The 16,524-nt window shown below is 43.8% G+C and overlaps 1 non-coding gene across 1 annotated transcript; it reads left to right on the top strand.

The window, feature by feature from the left end:
- Positions 1–2,973: 2,973 nt before the first annotated feature.
- LOC142166681 (small nucleolar RNA R71) lies at positions 2,974–3,080 on the top strand. The gene has a single exon (XR_012697084.1). It is a non-coding gene; the product is annotated as a small nucleolar RNA R71 (small nucleolar RNA).
- Positions 3,081–16,524: the final 13,444 nt, after the last annotated feature.

Below are 16,524 nucleotides of genomic sequence, written 5' to 3'. Positions count from 1 at the left end.
CAAAGGGGATTTGCGATCTTGGAAAAATCCTTGATGAATCGCCGCTAGAAGCCAGCATGTACCAGGAAGCTACGAATAGCCTTGACTGATGTTGGAGGTGGAAGTTTTTCTATCACGCCGACTTTGGCTCTGTCCACCTCAATACCTTTACTCGACACTAAGTGCCCCAAGACAATTCTTTCTTGTACCATAAAATGGCACTTCTCCCAATTTAGCACTAGATTCGTCTCGATGCACCTTTTTAGAACACGGGTTAAATTTGCTAGGCATTTATCAAACGAATTTCCCACCACTGAGAAATTGTCCATGAAGACCTCCATAATGTCCTCCACTATGTCTATAAAAATGGCCATCATGCACCGTTAGAATGTTGCAGGTGCGTTACAAAGGCCAAATGGCATTCTCTTGAAGGAAAACACTCTGTAAGGGCAAGTGAATGAAGTCTTTTCCCTATCCTCTAGGGCAATAGAAATCTAGTTGTACCCCGAGTATCCGTCAAGAAAACAGAAGTGTGACCTTCCTGCCAATCTATCCAACATCTGATCAATGAAACGAAGTGGGAAATGGTCTTTCCGGATAGCCAAGTTCAGCTTCCTATAATCCATACAAATTCTCAATTCTGTGACAGTTCTTGTAGGAATCAATTCGTTGTTATCATTCTTAACTACCGTCATGCCACCTTTTTTTGGTACACATTGAACTGGGATAACCCAACTACTGTTAAAAATTGGGAAAATGATTCGCGTATCTAACCACTTGATCACCTCTTTCTTCACTACGTCGTTCATATTGGGGTTCAGTCTTCTTTGGTGTTCTCTGCAAGGTTTGTGTCCTTCTTCCAGCAGAATTTTATGCATACAGCATGCGAGGATGATTCCCTGTATGTCTGTCATGGTTCACCCAATAGTAGTCTTGCACTCCTTAAGTACCTGCAAGAGTTGTTGAGTTTGTACATCTAGCAAACTAGATGAAATAATAATAGGTAATGTGGAGTTAGGTCCAAGAAACTCATACCTGAGATGGGCTGGCAATGGCTTTAAATCCAATTTTGGTGGTTCTTTGATTGATGGCTTGGCTGGAGGAGCTTCTCTGTTCTCCAAGTGCAAGTGCTCAAATTCAAGTGTTCTATCCCAGAACCCTCTACCTTCTAATGCCATTACCCATCCAGCCAGTTCTTCTCCCCTTACCTCATCAAAGTTCATCAGACACGCAACAAGGGGGTCTTCAATAGTCAGTAGTTCATCATCGGTCTCTACAATTACCTCCACGACATCTATAAAAGAGTAATTAGTGAATTCACTTGGTCGCCTCATAGATATTTGCACGTTGAATAATATTTCTTCATCGTTCAACCTCATCTTTAACTCCACAGTTTCACAATCGATTAAAGCTCTCCCCGAGGCCAGGAATGGTCTTCCCAAAATTATGGGAATCTCTTCATCTACTTTACAGTTTAAGATTACAAAATCTATAGGGAACACAAATTTCCCTACCTGAATCAACACATCATCCAGAATACCAGAGGGTCGCTTTACCGTCCTGTCAGCCAACTGCAACAACATAGAGGTGGGTCTAGCTCTTCCAATACCCAGCCTTTTATAAATTGTTAGGGGCATAAAATTAATGTTGGCCCCTAGATCACACAGTGCTTTAGCAAAGGCAAAATCACCAATAGTGCATGGGATTGTAAAGCTCCCTGGGTCAGATAGCTTTTCCGCAATTGGTCTAGCACCACTGCACTACAGGTCTGGGTGAGAGTAATTATGGGTAAGTCTTGGAAATCAAATTTTCGGGACATTAAGTCCTTCATCATTTTTGCATACCCAGACATCTCTTTCAAAGCATCAATTAAGGGAATGTTTACCTGGATTTGTTTTAGCATTTCCAAGAACTTCTTGTATTGCTCCTCTTTTTGGTACTTAGCTAGCCTCTGAGGAAGGGTGCAAGAGGTCTCTTCTTCTCAATCATTTGGGATCGATCTTTATCAGCCGCTACATCAACCACTGGTTCCTGTCCTATTTCAGCTTCTTTCTCGGTCTCAATTTGAATGCTACCTTCTTCCTAGGCAAGAGCTTCCCTAGCTTCTCAAGCCCTTTCTTGCTCTACATCTAAATCTCTGCCATTACGTAAGCTCACCGCCATCAACTGCTTCGGGACTTGATCTTTTGGATTTACCTGGGTATCTACGGGTAGTGTTCCTTGAGGGCGATTGTTTAGAGACATCGAAGTTTGGCCCATTTGAATTATATTCTTGATCGCCGAGTCATGTGCATCTACTCTCTCACTAATCTTTTCATTAGACCCAATGACCTGTTGCATCATTGCTTCAAGTCTAGAAAATCCATCTTTCTGCCTTCCACTGTACTGCTGCTGAGGAGGGTGATACCCCTGCTGTTGATTCTGATTACTGTATCCCTGAGGCCTTGGGTAAGGTGCTATATTGTTGGGGGGTTTCATACCTCCCATGTTTCCACTGTTGAACTGTGATTGGGATGGCCTGTATTGCTGATTTTGCTGACTCCAATTATGACCACCCTGTCTTTGGCCTCCACAATTAGACACATAGTTCATATCTTCACGGTAGTGCTGATGATCGTGTCCTGCAGGCCACTGATTACCAATTGGCTGACTAATGCAAGATGTGCACAAGCCCCCATTAGTAGTATCTACATATGTATCTGCTGTTTTTGCCCTAACTCTTCCACCCTTTTGGTGAGTATGCTCATTTGTGTCAATAAAGTGGCCATATTTTCAGCCATTGAAGTGGATGGATCTAAAGGCACTGAGTGCACCACTGGAGTGATAGGTGCATTTCTGGTTATCCATCCTGAATTCTGTGTCATCTTGTCAAGCAGACCTTGACCTTCTCTCCATGTTTTACTCAAGAATGCTCCACCCGCTAAAGCATCAACAATATTCTTCACGCTGTCTGACAATCCTATGTAGAACCGCTGTCCCAATATCAAATCTGGAATGCCATGGTACGGACATATGACCAGCATCCCTTTAAAACACTTCCATGTTTCATGCAATGTTTCCATTGGCCTCTGTTTAAAACTCAAAATGTCATCAATCTGTCATCAATTTGTTGCGCGGTTTTGTTGGGGGTGGAACTTGTTCACGAATTGCCTGACTAACTCCTCCCAAGTTGTTATGAAATTTATGGGGAGTGAGTTTAACCAGGTCTGGGCAGCTCCGGTCACTAAAAATGGGAACAATAGCAACTTGATTGCTTCTGGAGTTACATTGGGATGTCTTTGGGTCTTGCAGATTGACAGAAAAGTTTTCAAGTGTTGTTGAGGATCTTCGACTTGTGACCCCGAAAATAGCCCCTTGTTTTGCAACAAATGCAGCATGCTATTCGTGATTTGGAATGATTCAGCTTGTATCTGCGGGACTAAAATTGAGGTGGCCAAATTTTCAGCTGTGGGTTGTGCCCAATCATAGAGAACCGCCTCGGGCACAAGAGGTGCCAGTGGTGCTATTGGTACAACTGGGTGTTCTTCATGATCTCCCATTGTTGTTTCGATTGGATCAGTTGTTTGTTGTTGTCTATTTCTACGATTGGCCCGGTTCAAGGCCTTGAAAAATTTCTCGGGATCTGAAAATACTTCAAATACTTCACCAGTTCTCGATGAGTTTCTAGGCATGCACCTGTGCAACCAAGTCAACAAACGTTAATAATTTCAATGTAAAAATTTGGTGTAGAGAAAACTAACTACACTAAGAATTTTTTTGTTTACTTCTTTCAATCGCAATTAATAATACCGTTAACTCCCCGACGGCGCCAAAATTTGATCACGCTCAATTAAGCATATTAAAAGACAATGCAGGCATTGCAAATATAATCCGGGGTATTATGCCCCGAGTCAAATCCCACAGGGAATTAACGTATCAAGAGAAGTCTTTGAAGTACTAAATTCTTATTAGTCAACCTCCTCGAACTTTGTGAATACAAGTGGTGTTATAATTACTACGACAACTATTTGAATCAATAAAACAAAGGTTAATTAATACGCAAATGTAGACAATTGGAATAAAGGCCTAACGTAATGGCTTTCCCCGTTGTAGATTTCCTTAGTCATATATTTCTTATAGCTATGGATTAGTTATCTCTATCAATCATGAACTCTCCAACTATCATATCTCTCTCTCAAGTAATTATGATAATTTACTAGACGCACTCTCTCAAGTTACGCTAGCTAGATTCGCATTACAATTCACTTAGATTGCACCGAAGGTATCGTTATCTCTACTCCAACCTCTAAACCCTCGGTTATGACTTCGCCTATACTCCGGGAGTGATGTTGTTCAATAAATTACCTAAATATGCACTCTTTCTCAAGTAGATACATAATAAATAGGCATGGCTAATTGAGGATCCTTTCAACTAACCAAATATCAAAACATAGTTGAACAAATAGAGATTAACAACTAACTCAAAACTATATTAATATCACAATAAGTTCATCCACAACGGGTTCAACCAAAACCTTAGGTTAAAAGCGTTAGCTACTCATAACAATGATAAACATCATAATAAATAACTTCATTACAAATCATAAAAACAAAAGGAAGAGGAGAAGAACTTGATGTAGAAAACTCCTCTTAGCTCCTTGCCTTTCCTATTCTTGTTCTTAGCTAATAAAAGCTGCACACCTATTTTTGGGCGAGCTTGACCTTCTATAGGTTAAGTGAATTTGCCCCCCCAGACTTCCAAAATTACCCCTGACAATTCTGTTCCGAAATCTGGACTAGCGCGATCGTGCATGTGTGCGCGCTACTGGGCGCGCTAGTCCAGGTCTCATTTGTTGGTTCTTTTATTCTCATCTTCTCGCTCATTCAGCTCCTAGGGGTCTTTCTTGCTTCAATATAGCTCCAATCAAAGCTTTAAGGCCTCATACAAGCTCTTCATTCCTGCAACACAATTTAGAGCTCATTTTTTATCATTTAATTATATTAGAGCATTGAAACATAATCAAGTTGGGGCAAAAACCATTGTCAAATGACATATATCTATCTCATTTATCTCTGAACATTTCAACCTATTGTCCAATTAGAGTTGAAGTTTCCTATTACGAAACTATTTATTATTATATTTTATATCTTTAACAACATCTTAGCATCCATTTTGGTTATTGTTGGTGTTTACCGCGAAAATGGTAATAACAATTAAATTTGATTTTGTAGTTCTAAAAATACGTGATCTATTTTTATGCTAGTTGTTAGGCAATGGATGCTAGTAAATAGATTAGAAGACAAGATTATAGCTTAAAGCGAGGAAACAGTCAACCAAACGGCTAGAGATCGGGGCCTCGAGCTTGCTTATTCGGGGCCTCGGGGTCGAGTCTGATGTCGCGTCGAGGGTAGTCTATGGACGAGTAACAGTTATAATAAAATCAATGACGGCTCTTTATGACCAATAATAAGCAATAAATGAAGAACAATAAATATTACACAATGGATATGAACAATAAATGCAAGTAATGAGATCAAGAGAATATGTTAGAGATCAGAGAGAATGTTCTTGTATATTTAGTATTGAGCAACAGGTATCTACAAAATGACAAGGATCCCCTTTATATATAAGGGGGAATCCCAACATAGTACATATGCATTGATTACAAAGATATGGGGCTGGTACAGCCATTTAATGTTTTGATTCGTTTTTTCGGACTAGTCCACTAGGCCTTGTCAACTATATGTACTCACCTTGGGAACTTCACCTTGATCCACCGAGACCACTAATTTACATTGACTCGAAGCAGGTCGTTATTTACGCCACCTCAGAGTCGATCAGTGAAAATCCTTAAGATGCCTTGATGATCGTAAATCGAACCGTTGATTTCTACCGTATACAGATAGTCCCCACATTTCCTAGAGCAATGTGATAGGAAAGGATTTTGAACTCCTACTCCTTAAGCATCATCATCATTATGTCAGCCCATCATAGCATTAAATTCCATAACTCAAAATCTGCACAAGGGTCGTCGTCAAACACGACTATCGAGAAGCCCACGAACCGCTATTGGTTCGTCCTTTCCGCTGCCCATATGGCTTCTATAAATGCATCAGTCGTTTGATGATTCACACTTTTACAACATCTTCAAGTTTTCAAATCCAAATCCACTCCCTTTCACATTCTTTCTTCTTCCGTTCTTGATTCTCTGCCTACTTTCTCAGAAAAGCCTTTACACCACCATGGCTAGAACTTCCAAGATAGTTCCTAAAAAGATGAGGCTACCTCTTCATCTCGAACATCCAAAGGAAAGCCCAAAGTGATACCCACCGTTGAACAGTGTACCCCTACCGAGTTCAACACGGCGAAGGATTTTTCCATCAACAGACCCTCATCTACACAAGGCCGATGCGAGCACATGTACCGGTATATTAGCGTCATGACCGATATAGGGAGAGTGAAGGAAGACTGCAAATGGAGAGAGGCAGTGCTAGTTGAGATCCCCTATTCTAACGAGAGCATAACGGACCACAAGGCTGGCTTCCTTTGTGTATATACATACCATTCACTTTGGGTCCGATCAATTCTTCTAACCCTTTTTCCCCGGCGATAGATCCGGTCATTCTCGACTTCTGCGACAAGTACCAAGTGACGCTCGGCCAAATCTATCCATCTTTCTGGAGAATAGTCTACATGGTCCGCCACTTCTTTAACAAGGTCGAGGGTGCGACCTTTACCCTTGACCATTTGATTAGATTGTATAGCCCTCGACTTTATCGAGGTTTGATTAAGCTTTACCCTCGGTCCAAGAATCCATTTTTCTCAAGCATTGTGAGGACGAGGATCGAGGGTGGATAAGAAGGTTTGTCCGGTGAAGACCTCGGACGTCATCCCAACCGAAAGGATGCCATTCCCGGAGGAGTGGAACACGCAGCGTAAGTACCTTTCCTTCGAACATGCTTTATTTTCTTCTTACTTCTATTCCGAAAAAAGATCCCCCCTTGGTATTTGCAGCTATCTTTTGGTATCCAGAAGCGGTTCAGGATCTGCCAGGATGGATTAGGGGATTGGATGCTTCGTTCCCATTTCTCGAGTGGTCCTAGCCCGACCTGGCTAAAACGTGGTCGGTGGACAAGAACCATGGTAAAACACTTCTTGCCACTTATATCATATTTTTATATTTCTTCCTCGTATCCTCCATGCTGATAAATTTTGGCCACTATGTTTGCGAAGGCCTTGGCGATAGAGTGCAGATGAGACCGCCTCCCGACGGCTAGGCGGAGACTTCGTAGCGTGATAAGGTCAAGAAGAGGAAAAAGAAGGTGGCTGTTGATTCTCCTGTGACAAAGAAACCTAAATCACGCATGCCTCGAGCTGCTGCCAAGACCTCGGCTCCAGCTTTCGGAGTAAGTCCTAGTACCGGGGATGAAGATAATTATGAGGAAGAGTACCGTTTGGTACAAAGGACGAGGTCGGGCACGAATGCCCCCCAGGTGCCCGTGCCGATAGCCGCTGATTTGGGAATAACTAATTCGACTCGAGATCAAGCTTCGGAGGATCTCGAGGTGGGCGCGGATATGGTCCACAAGCCTCTGGCTGGACGTGATGCAGCCCCTTTTGAGAAGACCGTTGATGCTAGTTCCAAAGGGCCAGGGCCGGATCTTCTCAGGGATGGAGCTTGCCCCTTAGCGATATCGATACCCTGGGCGGTCTTAATTTAGGTCCTCGGTTCTCGGATGGGGAACTCAGGGATGCTCAGGACCCAAAGGTTACCAACGTGGAGGGTCCTCCCGATAGGGGAGATGGGCTTGATAACTTCCTTGATGGCGTTGAAGATGTTAGTGAAGATATTGATCTCGACGCTCCTAATGCTATCGAGGTAGCGGAGAAGTTCTAGCGGTAGGTGATAGCTGTTCATGTATACCTTTCTAGTCTCAAGCATTTTTCCTTGTTTTTCTGACTCTTCTGTTTCGGTTGTAGTATAAGGAGATGTATGATCATGCCTTCTCTAGACTCTAATATGAGCTTTTATGCCGTGGAAAGGAACTCGAGAAGCTCACCTCGGGGCTGCAGGAGTCGGAGGTTTTCTTTGCCTGAAAGGATAAGGAGTTAAGCGAGCTTCAGGCAACTTTAGAGGGACTGCTCCGAGAAAAGGCTGACCTTGCTGAGCAGGTAACTTGTTATTCATAAATCCGTTCGTCGTTCTCATAATTCGATGTTTATTGACTTATCTTTTCCTTTGCAGATCGGGTAGAAGAATGTGGAGATCCTTGAGCTGAGGAGGCAAAATGAGGTAGTGACCTCGGAATTGGCATCGACCTAGGGTCTTCTCCAAAATGTCAGAGAAGAGAATGTTGCTCTATCTGCGGCCAAGTCCGAGGTTGAAGAAAAAGTCGCTACTTATCTGAATGACGTTGTCATTACGAATCAAATAGCTCGAGATATATCGGTGGAGGATGAGAAAAAGCTGATTCGGACTGTCGCTCATGCTAGTGCAAAGGTGAGGAGGCAAGCCTTAGAGGAAGCCAGTGCTAAAGGTGCCGATCTCTCAGCTGAGATCGAGGAGGCCCGAGAGTCGGAGGAAGACTTAGCACTCTTAGTCGCTTTGGACGAAGGTCCCAGAGATGGTTAAGAGGGTAGTGACGATGAAGAGTAGGCCTGCGTTGCCTTTCCTTCTTTTTTCTTTTTGTGTATGTATTTCTAGGGAAACAGGTCTTGTAAAGATGCCCCTTGTAAATATATTTTTTGAGTAATCGGGGCCCTCTAGATCGGGCACCATCTCGAGATTAGGTTGATAGCTTCTTTGGAGCCGATGCTTGTAATATCAGAAATCCTCGGGGTCTCGATATTTCCCGAGTACCGCGTGACAAAATTATTCATGCGACACGGTAGTGGGGCCCGGGGGTGGTCTTACCAATATATTTCCATGAAGTGGTGCTGTCATGGTCAGACCTAATTGGTCTTCTGGACAGGTGAATAGTCACCACTTGCCTCTATATATGCATTCGCTCATTTCTTAACTGGAGATTCTGCTATTTTAGGTAAGCATCCCTCTCAGAGAGCTTTTGTACTTTGTGCTAGCTCTTTTGTTATTTCAACTCACAACCTTTGCCCAAAGCTTCATCTTCCTCTTCTAATTTTACCGTAGCCATGGCTACTACATCGAAACCCGTCCATCAGGGGGGGAGTTCTGCCTCTGTTCTGCATGCGGTCGGTGGTACACCGCCGGTATCCGGTGAGCTGACCTCGAGATGCTTCGTCTCGAGGAGAGACTTTACGTTGGAGAGACCTCCCAACATTCAAGGGCATCGGGAGCATGCGTCGAAGTTCATCTCCTCTATAGCGGAGGAACACATTGAGATGATTAGGAAAAACTGCGGATGGGGAGAAGGAGTAGTACTGCATGTACCTTCCCCGAAGGGGTTTTTGAGCATGTATATGTATCCCTTTATGTTGGGTCCCCCCAACAGGGGCGTACTTGAATTCTGTAGGAGGTATCAGGTTACCCTGGCGCAGGCTCACCCATCTCTTCGGAAGATAGTGCTGACGATAAGGTACTTTGTGGATAAGGCCGGGTTCAAATTCACCCTTAGCCATCTCGTTAGGTTATATCGGCCTCTACATTACCAGGGCTTGATTACTCTGTGATGTCGATCCACCCGGTCCCCTACCATTAACAAAAAAGAGGATGAGGACCGAGTGTGGATGAGCCGGTTTGTTCGAGCGTAGACAGTCGATATTATACCTAGAGAGTTTTTGCCATTTCCTAATAAACGAAATTTCACACGTAAGTGGTATACTTGTATTTTTATCGCTTTGTCCTTAGTGGAGGCGGGCTCCGTAAGGAAATCAATTCATTTCATTCCTTTTTAGCGATTCCTTGGTTGCCGAATGAGGTCCTTAATCTGGATGGATGGTCTCATAAGCTGGCAGCTTGCTCGACCTATGATAAGTGCAAATGGTGAAACCTGTCCAAAGGGAGATAGGAGGCAAAACATCATGGTAAGAGTTTAGTATCTTGTTTCCTCAGAAAGGTACTTTCTTGTTAGCGCACTAACTCTGCCGCCATAGGTGTTGGAGGTTTTTCCGAGATGAGGTTGTGCCCCCTGGGGAAGGAGGAGGAGAGATTGCTGACCTCGGGGTCGAAGATCGATAATAAATGGAAAGAGTCTCTGAGGTGTGAGGAAGCTCACGGCGGAGCGAGTCCTTCTGTGAGGTTCAAAAGAGACAAGTCGGCCGATTTTCCGGCTTCAGAGGCCTCTGTTTTTTAAAGAACATTTTCCGTTCCCTTCGAACGCACTTTGAGGGAAAAGGGTCATGCGGCACCTTCCTCTTCTCCTACCGAAGGCACTTCGGGGAAAACTAAGCCATCGGACGTAGGCTTGACCTTTGGTGAGGCTCAGCGGCTTAGATTTATGGTAAGCTTTGATAGCCGGTGTAGGCTTCTTTTTGGTTTCGCGCTTTCCCATTCTTATTGAATTTTCTTTTGTAGGATTTTGACAAGCTTAAGTCTGAGCTGCTTCGCTGTGAGGCCAGGCTGTGGAAAGCTTTGGATGGGGAGAAATCCCTTAGGCTTCTTTGTACGAAAAAGGAAGATGAGTTGGAATACCTGCGGTGCAAGGCGGATCGAAGTCAGAACTATGAAAGCCCTCTTGAAAAATAGGTAATCTGTATTATGTGACTATGTATGCTCCCCTTTCAGCTTTCAGAGATTAATATTTTGATGTTTCAGTTGGAGAGCAAAATAGAGGAGCTGGAATGACTTTGGGGCGAAGTTGGCCGGGTCAAATGCAAGTTTAACGAGTTGAAGGCTCAGGCAGATGTCCAAGTATTGACCAAAGAGGATGCTTTGTCTAAGGCTTCTGCCCTCGAGGTGAAACTCCAGAATGCTCGGGTAAACAATTCTGTTCGAGCAAATATGATTACAAGGCTCAAGTTTGAGCTATTGAAGGCGAAGGCCGATGTTGTGGATGCACGGGCCGAGGCTGTGATGAGCCGCACTAAGCCTGATCAGAAAGTGGTGGTCTATTTGAAGGGCATTGTCGATACTAGATCTAAGCTGAGAAAGGCTCTTGACCGTGAGAGAAGAAATAATGAGTACGTGAGGTGTAAATATCGGAGGAAAACCCTCGAGAAAATTCATGCCAGGGGCTTTGACATCTCAGAAGAGATAAGGTAGGAGAAGGCGGAAGGAGCTTGTATTTGCCCAAGGGGGACGAAGATTTCCTTTTATGTTCCTGTACATAGTACTTTCAAATTACGTTATAAATGGAGCTTGTATTTTCTCGCATATATGTATAAAAGAAAACCTTGCGGTTTCATTTCTCTTGCATTTCTTTTTGCCTTGATTTTAGCTAGATGAACTTGTCTTTGTGTTAAAAGGAATCCTTAGATTTGTGGTATGGCCCTAGGGATCATTAGGCTGGCCCGTAGGCTCTTACGTGCTTGGTCGATACGAGCTTTTAGTATAAGCCGGCTTTCGAGCTCTTACGATTGTGCTCTTAGGTATGTTTGGTCAACTGTTTTGGGTTTAGTATCTGAGTCGGGCATCGACTTGAGCTTATTTGACCCTTAAGTTTTTGAATTTCAAGTTGGCCCTTAGCCTCTTACGCGTTGGGTCGGTATGACCTTTTGTGTGGGCTAGCGACAGTGGCTCTTACGCTTTGGGTCGATGCGACCTTTTATGTGGGCTGGCAAGAGTGGCTCTTACGCTTTGGGTCGATGCGACCTTTTATGTGGGCTGGCGACAGTTGCTCTTACGCTTTGGGTCGATGCAACCTTTAATATAGGCTTTATTTTTCCCTCGATAAGGATTTTTTGAAATAATGTTTGCCTGACTCTTCGACGGTTCGATAAAATCCTCGATTGTGAGTCGTTATATGGCGATGATCGAGCACCTTGGGAGGCTTGGCTCGGTGGTTGAGTATCTCGAAGCCTATAATTAGGAGCTGACATGACCGAAGCTCTTTTGCCTATGTCGAGGGTAGCATGTTTAACCGGTTCTTTTCGAAGTATATTCGAAGTAATTGAAGGCCTGTACAAGTATGGTTCATGCCTTGCTTGAGGTCTTACAGATTTTTTCACTTGGTACAAGTGTGGTTCATGCCTTGCATGAGGTCTTACAAATTTTACTTTTGCCTTATATAGGTCTTATGAGACCGAGGCTGCCCACATATGGTCTTATGGCCACGGGTTTTGATAAGTCAGTGGAGGTGGCGATTAACAGCAGTCCCCGAGTCATCGAGGGTTTCTTGGCTTGGGAGCCATTACTTGTAAACTTGGTATTGCCTCATTGAGGGCTTGCGATTTTGGAGTTTCCAACCCGGAGGTCATGTGGCCTTGAGTTTTCGACGTCAGTCCCCAAGTGTTTGGGACGTTTTTGGCTCTGGAGCTGTTTTGTGATCTTGGTGTTGCCTCATTGAGGGCTTACGAGTTAGAAGCTCCGACCCGGGGGTCGCATTGTTTTGAGTTGTTTACGCCAATTACCTAGTGTTCGGGACGTTTTTGATAGAGGAGCCATTTTTGCAAAAATATCGAGTTTCTTTGATTACTTGGTACAAGTATACATGTTTTTACTATTACTGGCTCGGTTGTTCTATGCGGACACGGTTCGTTCGACCATTTGGCCCGATACATTATTTTCCTATTCGAGACCCCACTTAGTGCATCTTGGCTTCTCCGAGTAAGTGACCTTCCGGGGGGATGCCCCCTAGTATTTGAGGTTGATTGCAAAAGAAGCCTTGAATATTTCTTGGATCTTCCTTAGGTAGCATATAAATGTTTCCTCGTTAAAAATCTTGCCGGTAAAACCCTTCTCTGGATAAAAATCCGGTCGAAGGAAAAGAGTGCAACGTGTGCTTTAAAACCTTAAGGTCTTCGAGCTGGATTAGCACTTCGACTGTCTCGGTCGGACACCTGCATAAAGGTTAGTATGAGGTGTAAATTGAAAGGGAGATGGTTATACCTTAGTGACAATGGCACTTTGAGCCTCGGTAGGCCCTCGAAGGACGCGGTACGACCCTTTGTTTGTTCATTTGGATACAAGTGAGAATATGCCTTGTGGTCACTATTTCACTATTTGTTTATCCTTCAGCCCCTTTGACGGTTGAGATATTGGCGTTCTAGGTTGTGCCGGCCACATTGATTGGCATGGCAGTTTTCCCTTTCGTTGTTTTGTTCGCCGTGTTGAGTCCGATGAGGACTTCGAAAGGTGGTCATAATTTTGCCAAGTAGTCCGAGCTGCTCTATCACCTTCGATCTGATAATATTGACCGAGCTACCTGGATCCACAAGTACATGTTTAATTTGAAATGTGTTGACAAGAAAAGAAGTTACCAGTGTGTTATTATGGTGTTGGGATAGAGCCTCGAGTTCGCTTTTCCTTGTCGAGGGATGTTTTTGTTCTCCTGGACGTGGATTCCTGCAGGGCGCCGACACCTCAAAAGATCGTATGGGTGACATGTTGTAGCTCATTTGCTTCATTCTTTTTTGTCGCCTTTCTTTCCCGGAACTGATTTTTGGCTCGGTCGCTGAGGAATTCCCCGAGGAGACCTTTGCTGAGTAGTCGGACTACCTCTTCCTAGAGTTGTCGGCAATCTTCGATCCTGTGACCATGTATGTTGTGAAATTCACACACTAAGTTATGGTCCCTTTGTGAAGGATCTGGTTGTACAGGCCTTGGCCACCTGGTGTCTCTGATTTTACTGATGGCGAACACGAAGTCTGATATGTCGACGTTGAAGTTGTATTCCGACAAGCGAGGGGCCTCCGTCGGCCCTGTGTACCTATCGAACCCAGCTCTGCTGACTAGCCCCTGACAATTCTGGCCTTAGTCCATCCTTCGATCATTGCGGGGTATGTTGCGCCTCGGGGCGTTTCTTCTATCTTCAGTATATGGTTGGTATCTTTCCTTGTTGGTTTTGGCTCTTTTGCCGAAAGCCTACTGGGATATACTGAGCCCGAGGGGGCTCCTAGTTGGTCGACTTCGACCCTGATCTTTGAGTGGTATCGGTTGTGCACGTCCGACCAGGTCACGGCGGGATACTTGACTAGGTTCTCTTTCAGCTACTTCGAAGCCACCGAGCTTCGTTCATTCAGACCTTGAGTAAAGGCCGGCACTGCCCAGTTGTCGGAGACTGGTGGTAGTTCCATTCGTTCCATTCGAAAGCGAGATCGAACTCTCGTAGCATCTGATTTTCTCTCTGCTTGATCTTGAAGACGTCGAATTTCCTTATTGCTACTTTGATGGCACCGACATGTACCTTTATGAACGAATCGATCTCATCGTCCTTTAGGTTGTTGCCCTTTACTACACAATTGTAAGTGGTAACGTGCTCATTGGGGTCCAAGGTTCCGTTGTACTTCGGAAGCTCGCGAATTCTGAACTTCTTTGGAATGGGATTTGGGGCCACTTCATGTGGGAACGGCTTTTGTACGTACTTCTTCGAATCCACACCTTTCAAAATCGGGGGTGCAATCAGGATTTGGTCGACCCTAGAGTTGTAGGTCTCGACCTTCTTATCGTTGGCTTCTATCTTCTTCTCGCCCGATACGATCCTTCCTGTGAGGTCATCGAGCATCTTTATGATGGCGGGGTCAGCTGCCGACCTATTGTTGCTTGACCTCTCTGGTACCTTCTCGGCTGGGGGAGCCATCCCCGGTAGTACCGTGATGGGAGTTTTCTGGTGACTTTGCAGCTGAGCAATCGCCAGCTGTTATGCCTGCAATATTTCAAAAATAACGTGAAGGCTAAGCTCCCGTTCTTCCCCAGCCGTGGTTTTCTGAGCTTCTTGTTGGTCTCCTTGGTGCACGCTCCTATTAGTATGGGAGCTTATATCGACATGTTGGGCATCGCACGAGACCGCGTCCTCGGGAATTGGTTCTAGTGCATTCTCACGGTTTCGTGGTGGTACACCAACACCTGGATCATCCACACCATTCTCCCCATGGTCCTCAAGATTGTCGTTTCCACCTCCATTTACCGAGTTAGACATTTTGACCTGAAATCGAAGATCTTGGACAAGAAAAGACGTGAAAGATAACTTGCGTTATGTAGTAAAACCAGCAAGACAATAATCACTATTATTTTTAGCCCCGCGGTGGGCGCCAAACTGTTTACAGCGAAAATGGTAATAACAATTAAATTTAATTTTGTGCTTCTAAAAATACGTGATCTATTTTTATGCTAGTTGTTAGGCAATGGATGCTAAGTAAAAAGATTATAAGACAAGATTATAGCTTAAAGCGAGGTAACAGTCAAACCAAACAGTTGGAGATCGGGGCTTCGAGCTTGCTTATTCAGGGCCTCGTGGTCGAGTCTGATGTCGCGTCGGGGGTAGTCGATGGACGACTAACAGTTATAATAAAATCAAAGACGGCTCTTTATGAACAATAATAAGCAATAAATGAAGAACAATAAATAGAACACAATGTATATGAACAATAAATGCAAGTAATGAGATCAAGAGAATATGTTAGAGAGCAAAGATAATGTTCTTGTGTATTTAGTAATGAGCAACAGGTATCTACAAAATGACAAGGATCCCCTTTATATATGAGGGGGAATCTCAACATAGTACAGATGGATTGATGGCTGGTACAACCATTTAATGTCTTGATTCGTTTTTTTTGGACTAGTCCACTAAGCCTTGTCAGCTATATGTACGCGCCTTGGGAACTTCACCTTGATCCACCGAGACCACTAGTTTACATTGCCTCGAGGCCGGTTGTTATTTACGCCACCTCGGAGTCGATCACCGAGAACCCTCAGAGTCGAGTACTGAAAATCCTCGAAATGCCTTGATGATCGTAAAATCAAACCGTCGATTTCTACCGTATACACTTGGCTTGAATATTTTTCTATGGGTAAAGCAAAGAATCAGATATGTAGAAGAATATTCCGGCAACACCTTAGTACTAAGGGCATATATGAATTCCTATCATAGTCCATGAGAATTTAACCACGATCCACGGTTAATTTTCGAGATTATTGTGTGTCACTCACATCGTCATAGTATTTATGACAACGGAAACCTACTACTGGCTTCTGCTTTGTGTGCGTCTCTAAACTCGTAAGGAGAAGTAAACCAAGCCCCACGTCATTACTATACCATCGCCATACTCGTCCCGCCGAAACTGAGTTCTAATACCAGTTGGTTAATTGAAAATTGGCCCAACGACTATGTATGTGTCTTCAAAGTTCTGGATAAAAAGTCCGAGGACACTAAATAAGCTTCCAAAATTTTCAACTATCAAGGTGGGACTTTTGTTCGCACACCCAATGCATGAAAGTGTGTATAAGCTGACCCGATACTATTATAATTTAAAAATTACCATCTTAAATTGAAGGAGACAATTAATATCCGCAAATAAATGATAAAAGATAAATATAGTGAATCAGTAATGTTAACAGCATCTCTTGCACTATAATCAAACCAACATCGTGTTTGGCAAAGTCATAGCAGCAAGGTCATTTCATCAAGTTTGTAATAACTAATATCAATACATCTGATAAGGAAGACTAGACAGTGAGACACCGACAAGATGCTCTTTATCAAGCCTGAAAT

The sequence above is a fragment of the Nicotiana tabacum genome, chromosome 11 (genome assembly GCF_000715075.1).
Source record: "Nicotiana tabacum cultivar K326 chromosome 11, ASM71507v2, whole genome shotgun sequence".
NCBI lineage: Eukaryota > Viridiplantae > Streptophyta > Magnoliopsida > Solanales > Solanaceae > Nicotiana > Nicotiana tabacum.
Note: the sequence above shows the minus strand (reverse complement) of the source record. Positions and strands in the feature narration are given on the sequence as shown.